The sequence below is a fragment of the Equus asinus genome, chromosome 5, assembly GCF_041296235.1.
Source record: "Equus asinus isolate D_3611 breed Donkey chromosome 5, EquAss-T2T_v2, whole genome shotgun sequence".
NCBI lineage: Eukaryota > Metazoa > Chordata > Mammalia > Perissodactyla > Equidae > Equus > Equus asinus.
In genome coordinates this window covers 29103202-29121833 of record NC_091794.1, presented here as the reverse complement: position 1 = coordinate 29121833, position 18632 = coordinate 29103202, and the positions used below count along the sequence as shown (strand labels likewise).

General features: G+C 46.7%; 1 long non-coding RNA gene across 3 annotated transcripts in view; it reads right to left on the bottom strand.

Annotated features, from left to right (window-relative positions):
• The window catches only part of LOC106832573 (uncharacterized), a 28843-nt gene extending 10918 nt beyond the window's left edge, over nucleotides 1-17925 (bottom strand). The window contains exon 1 of one of the 3 annotated variants that reach the window (XR_011503223.1): nucleotides 17544-17925. This is a non-coding gene — a long non-coding RNA (uncharacterized lncRNA). Of the gene's footprint in view, nucleotides 1-17166; nucleotides 17304-17543 lie in introns of those variants that run through there. The other 2 variants (XR_006528224.2, XR_006528225.2) reach the window with 2 other exon arrangements.
• Between the last annotated feature and the right edge of the window lie 707 nt (nucleotides 17926-18632).

The following is an 18632-nucleotide window of genomic DNA, read 5'->3' as shown; positions in this document are numbered from 1 at the left end:
AGGATTAGTGGCTAGGGGAAATAACTGTTCTCTCTTCTTAGAAAGAAGGAAGGAAGGAAGGAAGGAAAGAAGGAAAGAAAGGGGAAAGGAGAAAAGGGAAACAAAGAGTCCACCAGTAGTGATATCATTGCTGCTATAAATCTCAAATTTAGCTACAATGACCCGTCTTGGACAAACACAGTAGACAAGAGAAATGACCCGCAGGGCGCTGAGCCAGATGGAGTGAGTCGGGCAAGGAACTGAGTTTCTTCCAAGTGAGGTTTCTGTGACGTGAATGTGGTCGCCAGAAGAGGCAACTGTCCTATGAATTCAAACTCTGCTGCCACTCCCTTCACTACAGGGCCATTCCCGAGCCCTGGAGTCAGAATCGCCACATGCATAGCTGCTGGGGAAACGTCCCCATCCCTGATGGGCCAACAAGGAGACCTTTTCAGGAGATGGACAGGCCAAGGAAACAGTGATGGACTGAGTCAGGAGACCCCTGCCACTTACCACACGACCTTGGACAGATCTTGACCTCTTTCTGGAACCTAGTTTTCACATCTATAAACTGGGATGACAGGGTGGGGAGAAGATTTAGGCCTCCTGCGGTTCCCAGATGTATATCTCACAAAAGCCATATCAGATTCACCAAGGGCTGGATGAGGGGCACAGGCATTTAAACACACTGTCTGGACCAACCCCCAGATCCTGATTCCGGAGGTCTGGGAACCTCCAGGCTGGTGCTGATGACTAGCCATGTTAGGTAACCCCTGGACCTCTGAAGTCCTCTCCGGCCCAGAGACTGCCATTGAAAAGGGTTACTATCAATGACATCAAAGTCATTGGGGATGGAACTTTCTTTTCAATGACACGGAAAAGAAGGGCCGAACAGCTCACAGATTTAAGATTTTGAAAAATAACGTTCATGATGGGAAATACGATCCACACAAACAAACAGAGTTGAAAAGGAAATTTAAAAAAATTTCCCCTCAACTTCAGCTTCTTAAAACCAACCTGCAGGCAGCGTGGGACGGGCAGGGACTGAGAGAAGTCCCTATCTCACGGACGATTTACTGAAGTGATTTATTGTGGAGGTCACCAGGGCCCCTGTTGGGGCCTGTTACAGTCCGCTAAGCTCCACTAAGCTCAGGTATTACGGGAGCCTGGCTGGAACAGTTGTGTTGAAGGAAGGGAGGAAGGAGGTTTTTTTTAGCTCTGGAGCTGCCTGAGGCCTACTCTAAATCTTGGGAGACAAGTCTGTTTGTCTTCCTTTTCTATTCGCACTGCTGATGTTCCAGGCGTTCTCTGCCCCACTGCTCAATGTTTGTTGATGGCAGCGAAGCAGAAAATTGTAATGTCTGTAATTGTTATTGGTTTGCCGATGGTGTGACCACCTGGTTGGCTGGATCCGGGACAAAGGCAGTACGTCCCCCTTTAAAGCTAAAGCTGCGTGCTCTAGGAGTAGGAGATGTTTGGACATCTTTTGTTTCTGTCTGTGTGTTGTTTTGTAAAGAATCATTCAAAGTTGAAATTATTTTAATTAAAACAATAAAATCCTCTTTGTACACTTTTCGCGGCACAAGCTTGTCCTAGAAGTTCCTTCTTTTTTGCAATGAAATGCCATGAAGAAATTCCTCAATAAACAACTTTATACTTGATTTACCATTTGGAGCTGGATGTGCAGTTTCCAGATGTTTCCCAAAGGGCCCTGAGCCCCGAGGTACACCGACTGCTTTGAGACATCCCTCTGGACTGTAGAGATCCCACAGCTGTTTTAGCAGAAAATTATTTTCTTTTAATTTCATAAAATGCCACATTCAACACGCACCTTTCATCCAGAGAGGCCGCTAAGATGTTCAAAGGATTCAGAATTACCGACCCACCCCCTACCCTCTGGAGTCATACACAGAAAATATTTAACATCTGTACTGCTGTACCACCCAAAAGTTTTAAATTGAAGGAAGATGTGTTTCTTGCACTAAATTACCAAAGGAATTTTCAGACTAGAGCTCAGTTACCTAGATTGGCCAGGACATTACTGCAGGAAAACCCTTCTATTATTCCAAGGGCTGGGGACCGTAAATGGTCAGCCAGACAGCCCTTCCCTCTGCATCTTGCCTAAGATGCACCCCAGACAATACCTGTTTGCTAGGACTCAGCTGACTCGGGTATGGTAATGCTAATAATAGCTGGTTTCACTGAATACTTACTACACACCAGGCCTTGAATTCAACGCTTAATATACATGATTGCATGTGATCCTCATAGCAACATTAATAGGTGGGTATTGTTACTGTCTATGTTTTATAGAAGAGTTTCGGTGTCTAGCCAGAGCTTAGAAAGGTGACAAGTTAGAATGCAAATCCAGGTTTGTCTGACTTGGTGTCCACGGGGTCTCCGCCACAATGCTCCTCTTGTCCCAACACTGCATGGCATTGATGCACATGCAAAAGCAGCAGCTGCCTGTCACCCAGATCCAGTGCATCTTACCAAGAATCAGTTATGTGCAGAGCTGTGGGTTATGGTCAGAAGTGAGGAAGAGAGATGAATAAGCAATGCTCATCCTTGCTGAACTCGCTGACAAAGTGACCAACCATCCCAGTTTGCCTGGGACTGTCCCAGTTTTAGCACCAAGAATCTTTCACCCCAGATGTGGCGGGAAGAATTCTAGGACGACTCCCCAAATTCCTGGCCCCTGCTGGACACACAGCTCCACTCAGTTATTCAACCAAACAGTAAACTTAGGTGTTGCTATTAAGGGACTTTGCAGGGGTAAATAAGTAGACTTTAAGGTAGGCAGATCTGCTGGGTGGGCCTGACCTTATCAGAGGAGCCCTTTAAATCTGGGTCTGGAGGTCAGAGACGGAGAAGCCAGAGAGATCCAAAGCACAAGGAGATGCACTGAGGCTTTGAAGATGGAGGTGGTCACATAGCAAGGAAGATGGGTGGCCTCTTGGAGGTGAGTGGCCTCTAGCTGACAGCTGAGTAGGGATCTCAGCCCTACGCTACAAGAATCCGAATTCTCCCAACAATCGGAACGAGCTTGGAAACGGATCTTGACTCAGAGCCTCCCGAGGCAAATTCAGCCTGGCAGACACCTCAATTTCAGCCTTTGAGACTCTAAGCAGAGGACCCAGCCATGCCATGCCTGGACTTCCCCCTACAGAACCGTGAGCAAACATGGGTACTGTTCTAAGCTGCTCAATTTGTGGTATTCGTTATGCAGCAGTAAAAACGCAGTACCCCAGGAAGCTCTTCAGTCCCAGGCAAACTGGGACAGTTGGTCACCCTGGATGACGGCAGGCCCATGTGACATGTGTTGAGGGAGATCTGGACAACTTTCATGGGGGAGGTGGCCTGTCCCTTGGGTAGGATTTAGACAAAGGGGAAAGGGCTGAAAGGTACTTTAGAAAGAGGAGGACACAGCGGCAGGAAAGACAGAGCAGCAGGACTATGCAAACGGGGTCGATAAAGATGCCACAAGGCATCTACTCAATCCTTCAGAGAATAAGTGTTGGGGGCAGAGACTTTATAACCTCAGCATTTGAAAGGGGCTGTTCCATGGTCACGATAATGGCAATGGGATTAGCTGTGAGTGGTTGCATGTTTTTGCTTCTGTCCTCCTGGCATTGGTGCTATTCATCCTCCTCCAGGCAACTCTGAACTCCCTGACAGCAGGGATAAAGCTCCTTCAGCTGTGTCCCCCTAGCGCCCAGTGCAGGGTCTGGTGCATCACTGCATGTTCAGTAAATGCTAAATAAAGACATGGATGAATTGTTTAATGTGGACAAAACACCATCACTTTAGGCCAAGCATGCAGCCACATTGTCTCTGGAAATACTAAGAGGTTGGCAAGGCTGACCCTTCACACTGTCTCCTGCCTCCTCCCGGAGCTGACCCTCCTGCTAGGTACAGGAGCCTCCCTTGTCCTCTTCAGGACCTGGGGCTCCGATGCCTGACAGCGAATCTCAGTGCTGCTCCTCACTGGCTGTTTGGCCCGGGGCAGGGAACTTAACTTTTCTGTGCTTCAGTTTCCTCGTGTGTTAGAAGGGCACAATAGGACCTGCTCACCAGGTGATTGTAAAGATCAGATGAGTCAACAGAACACACAAAGCCTTTAGCATGGACAGAGCCCGCCAAAGGGTGAATTTCCATAAGTTTAGTTGTTATGATTCATTTTTACTTTCAATAGCAATGACATATTTCTGAACAAATTCAGGTGGAGACCCTTTCTGTACCACCACCCCACCCCCAACCCAAGGGCATTTTCATCTTACTAGAAGATTCTTGCAATTAAAAAAAAACTTTGAGCCCCAATAGGAGCACTGCCCAATGGAGGTGGTCAGATCGGGGGCCTCCCCAGAGTGAGTAAGCAAGGCCCTCCAGTGGGCCTCAAAGTGTAGTCAGTGGACCAGCACCAGCCGCACCTGGGAGGTGGTGAGAACTACAGAGTGTCAGCCCCCCTCCAGATGGCCTGAGTCAGAATCTGCATTTTCACAAGCTCCCCTGGGAGAGGCACTGGTCTAGATGAGCTCTGATCAGCCCTGCATCTGAGCGACACAGCGTCCCTCTGACCTTTCCTTACCATTTGCTTTAAAAGTTAAATGTTCAAGCACACAGACAAGCCAGACCACAAAACTCTCAGCTGGCAAGAGAGCGCCTCATTTCTAGGGGCAGCTGGTTTTCTACATGTTTCAACAAACTAGCATTGTCCAAGAACTCTAATGGCCTGAAGTCAGGCTTAAAACTCAGCAAAAATAAACTTTCCAGGAAATTTCTGGCACACCCACTTTTCAAACCCATCATCTCAGGAATGTTATCCGAGCAGTGGCCTCTTTTCCCACATTTAACTCCATTTCCCAGTTTGGGACAGTTCTCTTTCTGGCCTTGAACCGACAAAACACACACACACACACACACACACACGAAACAAAACACAGAGGCCACAGCTAGCATGGGGCTTTAGATAAGTTTTTGGGAAAGTCCATGATCTCATTTTGGCACAATTAGTGTTCTACTTCTTAAGGCAAATATTATTTTAAAAGAATATCTTAAATCCAAGGGACATTGCTCTTGGTCAATGGGGTTCAAAGAGGCCTACTTGTAAGGAGAAGAAGTAGACCCACAAGTCTGCCTTCATGTGGTCAACAACGCAATGTTCTCTATTTTCTTATTTCCCAAGTGAGCAGAACACTCAAATCTCCCTTAAGGACCCACACTCAAATCATCCATATCCTTTGGACCCATTCACAAATATTCATGAATGGACTGTGGTGTGATAGGGGCTCTAAGGAATAGAGTAAGGCATGATCCTTTCACCACAGAAAACTCACAGCTCAGAAGGGAGAAACATTTAAATAACAAATCTGTCAGGGTCTGTCCTGGTAATCTATTGCTGCCTAACAGTTCACTCCAATTTTAGCAGCTTAAAACAACAATCGTTTTAGTATCTTTCATAGCATCTGTGGGACACGGATTTGAGAAGAGCTCAGCTGAGAGATTCCAGCTCCAGTCCTTCCTGTAGCTGCAGTCAGATAGGGAGTGCTGAAGCAGCTGGGGCTGGCCAGGAACCTGTCCCCTCCTGTAGTCTCAGAGCCTCTCCATATTGTCTCTCTGGGTGGGCCAGCTTGGGCTTCCTCACTACATGGCAGCCTGAGGACATACTGTTTACGTAACAGCTCAGGGCGCCAAAGGTGAACGTCCCAAGAGAATCGAGTAGAAGCTATATCATCTTTTATGACTAGTTTAGAAGTCACAGTGTCACTTCCTCTCAAGGGAGAATTGTCAAAGTCACCTTGTAAGAGGAGTATGTGGCATGGGAGATAGTGTTTTAACCTTCTTTGGAAAATATAATCTGCAACTGGGTTCCAGCAGAAAACAGATGTCACATCCAAATCAGGATAATTCAAGGAGCTGAATAAAGGCACTAGTCATGACAATATAGGCAGGGTGTAGGGAAGTATGAGATAAGTGTGGTAACCTGACGCAGCCATAACAGAGAAATGGTTACGTCCCATTTGGAAGGAACAAGAGGAAGGAGAGGTTACAGGAACTCAGGAGAGAAGAGTTCAGAAAGAGCTTCCCTGAGAAAACAACCCAACAGGGAGACAACTAGGGAAATAAATGCCCTGACCTCACTCTCCCCCTGCCTCCAACCTGCTGCCAGGGCTCCCCATTGGCTGAACCCAACAGAAACCCAAAGGCCTGAGGCCCACACTGACCAGCCTCTGGGGAAGAGAGCAGAGTGGAGAGTGTACCTGCAGAAGCAAACAGAATATAGCCAGCAGTAATAAATATCTACAACACAAAAAAGATTATAATCTGATGTCAATAGAGAAGTATGTAACAGGAGGATATTTCTGCAAGGAAGAAATTTTGAGCTATTTCCATGTAATGTCACAGAAGTATAGACACGTAGGGAAGAAGTTCACATCACCCTCAGTCCTCTGGATATCTGGGATCCCACCCTTTATCTTGGGAGCTTAAGAGAGTCCCAGGCTGTAGGAAAAGGAGTTGTCTACATGGGCAAGCCAGATAGGGACTATCCAAAGTCTCTGGGCACTGACAGGACTGGTTCCTGATGGATGGTCCATGGCCATGGTCCAACAGGAAGGACAGCTGCTGAGGCTCCTTGACACCAACAATGTGGTGGTGGGATGGAAACTGGGTGGGATGGCGATGGAGACTGGTGGGACAGAGACTGGGTTGGATGGAGACTGGGCGGGATAGAGATTGGGTTGGATGGAGACTGGGTGGATGGAGACCAGGTGGATGGAGACTGGGTGGATGGAGACCAGGTGGATGGAGACTGGGTGGATGGAGACCAGAGGGTCAGTGCCCACCAGAACAGAGCCTATGTGACCTCTAGAAGCTGATTCCTCTTCTGCCTGAGTGGTACCCCCAGGCTTGGTTCTCTCATCCTGAACCTCATCAAGTCCCCTCCAACTCCCTTCTCCCCAAGTCTGGAGAGTCTTCATCCAATCTGGGGTAAGGAAGCCAGGTTGTTAATGTAGTCTTGCAAATCTATTACTTACTGTATAAAATTCAAAGGTTCAGGTTCTTGTAATTCCACATCCTCGACTTGAAATTTTTTTGAATTTCAAGATAGGCCAAGATCTGCCCTATCTGTTCTCTGCATCTGCACAGGTGTCTCTTCCTTGGGTGTACCATGTGGAAGTCCTGGGGGCTGCGGAGGGTCCAAGGTATGCCGTGGTGGTGGTGGGTGGAGGGGTGTCACAGAGCAGAAGCGTTATCACAATTCAAACTATGAGGTATAAGAATCCAAAAGACCACTTATGGGGGTGACCAGGAAAGATTTCATTTGATCCATTGAAGAATGGATAAGATTTCAACTGGAAGAAATGGAAGAAGCGTTCCAAGCAGACAGATGAGAACGGGCAGGAGAACTAAAGCACATTCAAGAAGAGACAGTTCAATTTGTAAGGAGCGGAGGGGTATTTACATGTAGAAGAAATAATTCCAGAAGAGCAGGGTGAGGCCAGGTCATGAAGGCCCTTGAAAGAAATCTTTGATTTTGCATTAAAAAAGCCACTGAAGTTTGTGCATAGCAGTAGGGTACTTAGTCTCAGTTGTGCGTTAGAAAGATTGGTACTGCGACAGTATAGAACCCTGACACTATGGTTAGAGTGTTGAACACTTGTTTAGACATAAACTCATCTGAGACTCAGGCCCATGGCTACTGTCACCACCTGGCTTGCAACGTCTACCTGTTCAGCTGTAGTCCTGATTCCAGACCTGCATTTCCAGCTCCCTATAGGAAATACCCACCTACACGTCCTGGAAGCTCCTTAACTCAATGGGCCGGAAGCTGAACTTGTCATTGCCTCTCCCCCGTTGCCCCGCATCCTGCCACTCCTCTCCACTCCACCTACTCCCCTAGATATGCTGTAGCTCCCAAGCCAGAATTCTCATTTTCCTGGACTACCCCTCCCTCACTTCAAACCCCCAACCTCATGGGCCTCCTCCACCCTCTGCTCATCACAGCCAGATCCTTCCAAACCTTCCTTCTAGCTTTTTCCCATTGAATCCATCTCCTTTTCATCCTTATTGGAACTGCCCAAGGTCAAGCCATCAGCACCTCTCCCTCGACAATCGCAAGAGCCCAGTCATTTGGCTCCCCACTGCGAACTCCCTCTGCTATCCCCACCCTCCACAGCTCAACCAGGGTCTTTTCTGAACACTAAATCTGATCACAGTATTTCTGCTTTAAAGACTTCCTCTGGCCATCCCACGGCCTATAGGATCAAGAAAAAACGCTTTCATTGAGCATTTAAAGCCCTCATAAGCTGACCCTGGTTACTCTTCCAGCCTTGTCCCCAGCTACTCCCTGGGACATGCAGGAATTGACGCCTGTTTCTCTGCAACACCCTTCCTGGAAGCAGCCAGTGCTGGGATTAGGCCCCAGCTGTTTGGACCAGAGAGGAAGGGCCTCGGGGCAGAAGAAAATCCCAGATGTGAGTGTCTGCTGGGGGTGGAGGTGGGAGCGGAATGAGAACACAGCCGTTAATTCTTCAAAAATATTATCTACCACGCAGTCAAATAAACACGCCTATGCTACCTAAGAAATGTTCGAACTGTCCCATGTTTAAAGACTGAAAAAAGGGCTTCAAAAGAAACAACAGGTTTGGATAAAATCTTATTCTCCGAGGGGCTGCTCTGGCAAGTCCTCAGGTGGCTGTCTTTACAGGTTCCTCTCCTGAGACAAAGCAGATGAGAGTTTCTTCCTCTTGCAAGATGCAAGGCCTCAAGGAGAGTTTGGGAGGACAACTGAACCGTAGCAAACACTCTTCACAGAAAGAAAGGGCAGAAGGAATTGAGGGCCAATAAATAGAACTGGTGATCATAACTAATTAAATTGCTTTTTCTTCTCTGACTCTCTGGCTTTATTAAATAAACATAAATGACCTTAGTAAAATAAGTTTTGGCTGACTTTATGGTCTCCTATTACTGGCACCGGAGTCAGAAGGCCTGGCTTCCAATGCCAGGTGTGTCTCTAACTAGCTGTGTGACCCTGGGCAGTCCTGGCCCTTCTCTGAGCCTCAGCTTCCCTATTTATACAGAGGACTGAACTCATTTCACAATTCCTTGTATACTCAGTTCTACATTTCTTCAATTTTAGACCAGTAAAATATTTCCCCTCTTTCTATTTATCTGCCCTTGAATTTTACTTTTTTAATTATTTCAGTCCTCATCTTCTCTATTTATTTTTCCTTCTCATTCTATCTGCTCAGCAAAGCAAGGCATAGCACTTGTCCGGCCATGTTCCAGACTCTTGACTTGAGTTTACAGAGTACGTTCTGCCCACTGAATCTGTTCAGGAATTGAACCTTCTTGGCTTGGACTCCAGCAGACAACAGAGCTTGGAAGCTGTGCTGTCTAGGACCCTTTCCAGGCCTGAAGGAGATGACACCAAGGGATTCTGATGCATGAGATGTCATGCTGTTACCAAAACTGTAGCATCCTCTAAACAACATTTCCTGTCTGAATGCTCCTATTTATGAAATTAATTTTTCACAAGGGAAAGTAAACCCACAGTAACGTAAACTGCTCTAAAAAAACGCAGTGACTAAACTAAGACCATGGCTGTCGTTCTGATAAGAAGGAAATCATTCAGTCAGTCCCCGAACTCAGCAGTCTTGGCACAGTCTCAACATTTTGTATCCACTTTTAGGATATTCTTGGACCCCTTCAAATTAATGGACCCTGATACAGACCTTCATATACACATGTTACCAAAGGTCAGGGTATCTGCTTCTTGAAAACAAAGCATCTGGACGAATGACTGAGTTTTTCACTTAGAAATGATGTCTTGACATCACCTTAGCTCAGATGGAATGATGAGCCAACCACAACAACCCAGTCACTCCTGAACAAGCAGCTAGGTGTGTACAGAAGGCTCTTCTCCATCAACCTGTGAAGCTGCTTATTATGTTAAAATGCTGTCAGGGATTGGAGATGGCCAGACAGACACCAGCTAAATCCAAAAGAAGTCAGAAAATGAATACAAACTGAACACACCAGGTACAATAGAGACATGCTATCCTTTTAGCCTTACCTAGTTCACCACCCTCAGATGATGTGGGAAACAACCCCTGAAGAACATTTTCAGACAGGCTGTTTGAAATCTTTTTCTCTCGGTAAAAATCCTTTCCAAGTACATGAGTGCTCACTTTCATTCATTAGCCCATTCTCCTAATCATCTGAAGACAGAGATGTCTTCAGCATCTCTGACCTCTCCATTTGACAATATTTATTGAGCATCTGTTACATGCCAGGTACTATGTTAGAACAGCACAAAGCTGAACAAGACACATTCCTGACCTGGGAGGGCACATGGTCTAGCCAGGGGAAACTATACTTCAACAAAGAATGGCAAATAGCAAGATGTAAATCAAGATGAGACATACAGAAGGTGAACTCGGTCCTATAAGAAATCGAAAAAGAAAATATGGTTTAGTTTTCTCAATAAACCATAGACTGTCACTGCCAGGAGAGACTTTACAGATTATCTTTTCTAACCTCCTCATTTTACAAAAGGAGAGACAAGAGAGCGGAAGTGGTCACACAGTTTTAAAGCTGGGGCCAATAGATAAATTCTTTCTCTTTCCCTGATTGATAACTCACTGCATGTTTCTCAAATAGATTTTGGAAGTCGATGGAATGAAATCATAAATATACTAGTGAAAGAAATCCATTTTGTTTTCCAACTAAAAATATACAAGGCATATCTAATCAATATTTGTTAAGCAAGAAGATAATTATTCTCCTAAGACTAGTATGTGCAACTCACGGTCATTTGCCTTGTCTGTGTATGTTAAAGTCATTTCTTATCCCACCATCCCACTCCCACCACTATTCTTACCCGTTATAGTCCTTCATAGGAACCACAGCACTATACTTGTATTCTCTACACTGGCCCAGCACTTTGGAGTTCAAAGACTATTTCAAAGCCCATTGTCTCCATTTTGAGCGCCAAGTTGCAGGTTTAGAGGGACATGATAAGTAGGAGGAGGTTCAGAATGGAGCTAAGCACATGATTATACAGCGTCAGGGAACAAGACTTACAAAGCCGGGTGAAGGGAGCCAGAATGGCTGGGACCGCTCTTGTGGGCGACACAACCAGAGGAGAGGTGGGGAATGGATTCCAAGTCCATGAGGTCTAGTGAACTGGAAAGAAGCAAGTCAATAAACACTTATTGAATAACCTTGGTGAGCAGAGCCCAGGCTAAGTGGATTCAAAGATGAACAAACAAGGCACCCCCTTCAAAGAATGTTTTCAATTGCTGTACAATCTCCCTAAGCCACAGGGAGCGGAAGGCATGAGTGAGCAGAAGCCACAGGGCCGAGAGGAGAAGTGGAAGTACTGAATTCCTAAAGTGTGGCCTCAGCTTCTCCAGTGGGTTTGGAATCACCCCAGCTAGTGACACAGGGGAGGGAGGAAGGTGCCAAGGCTCCTCGCCAGATGGTGAACACGACAACTGGACACATTCAGGCAGAGGTGGAGGATACCATCACAGGAATGACAGACTTGAGCCCTTCCCCTGAACACCTTGTCGGTTGAACTCCTCAACAGCACTTTATTTCAAAGCCATTAAGTGGATTCACATGAGTGAGTTTCAACTCACTTTATTAGACAATGGGATTTTAAGAATGTTTATGTAGGCTGAGAGAGGGCAAAGGGACCATTTAGGTGATATTTAAAACTTGGGGCTCCATGGCTGAGTGCTACTGGGGCTGTGCAGGAGCAGCTAAGGAAAGCTGAGGATGATCACAGAACTGGAACAGAAAGGCTCTCGGTAGGGGAGACCGAGAAACAAGTTAGTCACCCCCTCCAACTACCTGAAGGGTAATAAGAAATTCCCAAGGAACTCTCAAATCAAAATTAGAAGGTAATGAGGGGTGGGTAGGGGATGTGGGAGCTGGCATAGAGAACTGTCAGAAACCAACAGGGAAGGTAGACACTTCAGGAAGGAGGGGCAAGTTTGGAACCTGTTTAACAGAGACGTTAAACTACTAGTTGGAGCTTCAGCCCCACCAGGCTGTGCTTCATCCGTCTCTCCTGCAGGTTCTCCTCGCTCATTTAAAATAGCCCCTGGCTCTGCTTATCAGATTGGCCGCATCCTCCAGGCAGATGGGGGGAGGAGGGGCCTCTATGTGCTGGCGCAGCCTCACCTCCCAGCCTCCTTTCCCACGGCTCCCACCTGGGCCCACTAGGGCTCTCCTCCATAGCCTCTCTCTGGATCCCTCCCCACAAATCTGTTAATATCCTTCCCATCCTTCAAGACTTACTGCACATGCCACCTCCTACAAGAAGCCTGTCCTGATCCATACCCAAGATGGTGCGTGCTCCCTCCCCATAGCACACGCCTCTTTATGACACTTTCAGTCCATCCTGCATTATAATAATTTGTGTGCTTATCTGAGTTCCCACCTCCACCCCTCCTTAGAGAACTTCAAGGGCAGTGACCCAAACTCTTTCATCTAAGTATCTGAGGCACCGGAAGCAAGAACTAGCGTGTCATAGATGCTCAGGTACAGCCAATGAATACCTGGGACAGAGCTTCTGGGAGCCTTTAGAGGTGGCGAGCTGGGCTCTGCAGTCAGACAGCTCAGGCTCTAACACTTGCTCTGTCACTAGCTGGCAGACCTAGGGCAACCTACTTCATCTTTGTGTCTCAGTCTTCTCATCTGTAAAATGAGCACAATAGGGCCCACCTCAAAGGGACTTTGTGATGGTCCATGTAAAGTGTATAGTATAGTGTCAGGATACACTGAGCGCCCAGGAAATGTAGGGAATGATTGGGAATATGGGATGGTAGAGAAGTAATCCCCTTCTGATTTCCAGGAGCGCTCTGACTCATTTGTGCCACATTGCCACCTGGAAGTCTGTCTGTTCCCTCTAAACCAAACATTTGCACAGAGCAGCTCTCTATCATTTCCATGCTGTTCGAGATCTGGCTGCAGAGACCCAGGAATGCTCGTAAGAATTTGTTAACAAAGATTCAGAATAATCAAGTCAAAGAGATTTTCCTCAAAGCAATTTACCAATTCATCCACCCATCAAACATGTGCCACCGTGAGCTGGAGAAGTCCTGCAAGGCCTGCAAAATGAAAGTGAAAATGAATGAGATCAAATCCCCACTGTCATGTTTATCAGTCTCTCGGCGGCAAAAGGAGTCAATGTCCAGACAGAGCTATGAAGAAGGGCCGTGGGAGTCCAAAGAGGGAAGGGACTGCCTCTGGGCGTAGTGAGGAGAGCGGTGGTGGGATTCACAGAGGAGGTGACGGTCGACCCTAACAGGTGAGTAGGAAGAAGTTTGTCAGAAAAAGGAGGCACAAGCTACTCCAGGTATGGAGGGCAGCTCGTGCAAAAAGACAGAGTCCTGACAGTCCACATTCAGGAAATGGTGAGGTCAGCATGTCTAAGCACACTGAAAATCAATCCATGTTATTCTAATGCTCATGTGGACTTTATTTAAAATAGAAACATTTCCACCAAATTAGTCATGCATCCCAGAAGAGATCATCTTATTGCTAAAGTAAATGTTCTTTCTTTATTTCTTCCCAAATGATTCAATGGTTATTTTTCTGAAGTATATTTCTGATTGTCGATGTTGGAAAACAAGCACCTTCAGAAAGTCCATTTGGGCCCAGGAGATAAAACCAAGGCAGCCCAGGATCAGAAGTACTTATTTAGCTCATCCTAGGAGCACCCTCTTCGTCTCCGAACCACTCCAACAAATGGAGCAATTTCAGCCCTTCAAAGCCAGCAAAGAGGTAACTTATGGCATCTTAACTCAAGATGAACAGGCACAAAACTCAGTGCATCCTGTTTCATTTGTTCCTTCATTATTCTCTGAGAACAATGGAAGGTGAATGCAGCCAGAGGCCCCTTTCATGAGAACACAAGTGGAGGAGGAAATTTTGTTCATAACTTTGCTGGGACACTGTTTGGCCAAATGCCGTGACTGGAGGTCAGAATATGCTACTTTCCTTTCTAGTGTAGCAAAGAGGTAAGACAAAGATTTGGACCCCCTGCTCCCCCAAAAAAACACACACACACACTCTTCTTGTCAAACTAGACTTAACTTCCATTTCTTGAGGTGAGAATTGTAATCTTACTGAAATTACAGAGGCAAAGCTAGGGTCCCATTAAGCTGTGCTTTATCTGTCAGTGATGTGTGGTCCCTTGGGAATTAATGATTTAAGTAGACTTTGCCTGTTCAGAATTTATGATCAGAGTAATTTTTCTCCCTGAAAAGGCAACATGGGTTGTGGGATTAGGACCCTCATTTATTTGATTGTTTTCTTTTTGGTCTCAGGGCCTGGGTGGGACCTGGAGTTGCAGGCTGCCATGGAGAGCCAGCCCTTCCTGTGGTCGGTTGCTCAAGCCAGCACATTCTCTGTGATTGTTTTAAATGTGTTAAAAAGAAAGAGAACCAGGCCATGTCAGCGTGAGCTGGAATAAATCACTTCTTTTTCCTAGACCTGTTTTCTTATCTGTTAAAAGGAGTTAGGCAGGGTAGGGGTGGGGGACAAAGAAAATCCAGAGATTCTTAAAATTTTCTGACTTAATTGATCTGGAAAGGGGATTCTTTCTACCATTTTGGTTTGGGGATATTTTGTGGGGGCCAGGGGAATTGAATTCTTTTGTAGGGGACTACAGTGATTACGGGGGAGGCAGATTTAACCTGGTAGCAACCTAGGGTGTAGAGACCATGGTCTGCTTTCCAGAACCAGAGACTTCACAAATTTTCAACTTGTATTATGGAGGTATGCTATAAAGGAAAGAACACAGACCGAAGAGAAGTGCTGGATGAAAGTCTAGCCACTAAACTAACTCACGGAGATTGAGACCAAGGCACACGCCCATCTTAGGGCCTCAGTCTACCTGGAAGAGAAATGAATGTGGTGGACAGACTCTAAGGAGGCCCCTATGGTCCATGCCTCCTCCTCCCTTCAAGTGGGGGCAGGACCTGTGACTTGTTTCTAACCAATAAATTTGGCAATGGTGGTGGGTTGTCACTCCCATGATTATATTACATAAGACTGGAACACTCATCTTACTAGCACAGTCTATTGACTGTCTCTCTTGCTGGTTTTGATGCAGTAAATTGCCATATAGAGAGGTCCACACAGCAAGGAACTGAGGGAGACCTCTGGCTGACAGCCCACAAGGAGCCGAGGCCCTCAGTCTAGGAACCCCCAAGGAACTGAATCCTGTCAACAACCCACATGAGCTGGGGAGTGGATCCTTCCCCAGTCAAGTTTCAGATGAGACCCCAGCCCTGGCGGACACCTGGATTAGAGCGTTGTGAGAGACTCTGAAACAGGGGATCCAGCTAAGCTGTACCTAGACTCCAGACCCACAGAAACTGTGAGATAATAAATGTCAGTCATTTGAAGCCACTATGTTTGTGGTAATTTGTTATGCAGTGATAGATAAGTAACATAATGAAGCAGTTGGAACCTTCCTATACCTGGCATTCTGTGAGCATGATCATTATATTCTTATGCTAGCAGCATTACAGCACACAAATAAAACTACTCCATTATGACATAGACAAACACGTTGTCAGCCGCTGTCACTGTGCTGGGTTGAGAATAATTTATCTTTCTAGAAATCCTGGGGTACTTGTTCTATATTTAGATTCTCATTTAATCAGGGCTCTTTTCCAGGCTTCTTACTGCTGATTGCAAACACCATTCTCACACGCACGGGTCCACATTCACGCACACAGGGCCTAGATTCTACTGAATTTAATTAGGGATCAACCTGAAATAAAATGGCTCCTGCAGAAAAAAAAGACCCCTCTCAGAAAGATTCTAAGGACACGGAGCAAGAAGTTTTGGTATTATATTTGGTGGCGTTGATTCTGAGAGAAAGGGTCAAGTGGAAGATTCCGCCAAAATGAATCAAGCCTGAGGAAGAATTAGTCCAGCAGGAAAACCCCATTTCTGCAATAAAAATATATGGCCACTTGTATTTTAATAGCAGCTAGAGATACTGGGCTCCATTTACGTACAGATTGGCACGGACGGAGTGTGAAAGAGGCTTAGTAAGCTGTATGTTATTTAACACATTTTGCTCCTTTATAAGCCTGCTTTGCTGGAATGCCTTCATCCCCTACATATAAAATCGACACCACGGACTGCCTCATGGTGCACATTTTGGCTAGTGTCTGAAGTGGTGGCTGAGGAAACATGGCCACACACAACTCTGAGCATGAGGAGGAGCGAGCCTGTGCTTCTGCCTCAAGGGCCTTCAGGGCTGGTGGGGGAGCAGGCCACTTTCTGTTCCCCGAGCGTGTGACAGATACTGTTACTGCAGCTGACGCAGCAGCAAGACGGGGAGAGGAGGTGAAAACATTCTGACATCAGTACCGGGCTGGGAGGCCAGTGAGCTGTGCCCTGTAAATGTTTCTGAATGAATGAACGACGCATTAATTCCTGCCCTTAGAAGCCTTGCAGCTACTATTCCCTAGGTTTCCCCAGCTCTTCTCCTTGGTCATCAAAGGAAAAATAAGATCCACCAGTGCCCTTAAGGGACTTAAAACAGGACAGACAGGCGAGGCTCATGAAGCCACTGAAGATAACGCCGTAAATAAAGACAAAAGGGGTCCCCCAGTTCAGGGAGCCTGGGATGATCTGGGAAACCTTCATGAGTGCAGAATTTCTGGTGACCTCTCGAAAACCCCAGCAAAAGGCTGAATTAGGCAAGGGGTTTGTGGCCATTTCTGGATGAACTGATTGAAGCTTTAAGTCTCTTGCTGTTTGTGGCCCCAGCAAAAGGCCCTTGGAGTTCCAGGTTTAAGACACTGGGTGGGGGTCCCTTCTCCTTCAGGAGGTGTCCCTGGGACTCAGTCCCTGCGCAGCTAGGCCAGCAGTGGGGACAGTGGCCTCGGTCAACCAGGCCGGCGCCCCACTGGAGCCCCCCCCCCACCCCCGACACCCCACCCCGGCCGATCCGGGGCCAGCCGCTAAGGGCCCCCACCCCGGGAGCCCGGGGCTCGGAGCTCGGCGGGGGGCCAGACTTCGCCATGCACCCGGCAGCCAGAGCCCCGGCTGGATCCCCCCACGGGCGCGGCCGCCTTTGTGCATCCTGGGCCCACGCCCCGCCGAGCGGCCCCTTCTGCAAGGATCCCCCCCGCCGCGGCGCCATACCTGGCCCTTTGTCACCAGCTGCCAAAGGATTCAGAAAATCAAATTTATTTCCCGATTACAGCCAGAGCGCCCCTTTGTGCAGCGAGCTCCCTTTAACCGTTGAGATTCCAGCAGACATTGTGAAGGCCTTTATGGCGGAAAAGAAAAGCCGGCCGCTCCCGGCCGCCCCCGCCCCGCCTGGTCCTCGGACTCCCCGGCCCCTGTGGGAACTCGCCAGGGATGTTCTTCTCTCAATAAAAACGCTAAGGAGCCCCAAGACGGTGGGTTCTCAAGTGTCTTGCCTGTTAAAGGGGATAAATCAATAGACATCTTGAGTTCGGAGGGTGTGTTTCTTTTTTTCCAGGAATGAATAGATGAATGATAACTCCATTTCTTACCAGCCCAGCACTGTCCTCTACGCGCCCCGGCAAGTCCGATGTCATCCTCTGAGCTTTCAGCTCTGCCAGCCTCTCTCCTGTGCCGGGTCTTCCTGAAGCTGCAGGCTAACCGGAAAATGCCTCTCTTAGGACGATTCTCAGGGACTAAATACGTCTTGGGCACCTGAAGACGAGAAGATGTTCCATCATTTTTCTCGATCAGGTTGAGAGTTCCTGAAATGAATACAAAATATTGCTTTGCCAAGCTTTTTCTTTCTTTCTTTCCTTTTTGTGATTGTGTGGGAAATAAATGTCCTTTTTTTTTTTTTAACAAAACCAATAAAAGAAAAAAGACAATCTAAAGTAGGCACATGCTTAAAACACATACATCTCCACTCTTTTTGACCACTCAGAAAGTAATGTACAGGAGAGACGGATATGCGCAAATCTACCAACACATCAACATTAGTCTTATAATACTCTCCCGTGAAAACTTCCAAAGATGGTCATAATTTGTATGCTCATTATAAAATAACATACAGCACTGTGATTTGAATTATATCGTCACGAAGCAAAGAAATCCACAACAGGAGAATTTGGTCCATTGGTTATAAATTATGCATGTCCTAAAGCTTTTGCAAACACTAAAAAAAATAATGATATATAGCACTTGGCAAGAGTCTCTTTTTTCCTCTATCTCTTTTTTTTTTTATCGTGAGAAGGTAGAGATGCTACTCAGTTGTTCTGTGACTAAAGGAAGCGAGTATAAATCAATGCCACATTTGCTAACAAACAGCATTCCTCTCTTTATACACATCTGTGTGTCTGCACACACACACACACACACACCCCACACACACACACAAGCGCTTGGCCCACTCAGCTTCCCCATAATTTCACAAAAGAGTGACTCTAATGTTTTCTGCTTTGTAGGGAGCCCATGGTATGGTGGTGGATTGGATACCTACACCAGTGAAGGCCTGAGAGGCATAATCAAATAAGGGAGCCACTTGAACTGAACTCCCAGCAGGAGCGAGAGGGAGGCCTGAAGAGGTTACAGGTACTTTTTATCCAGGCTCGCAGGAGAGCAGCAACTTCCTGCTGCTAGAA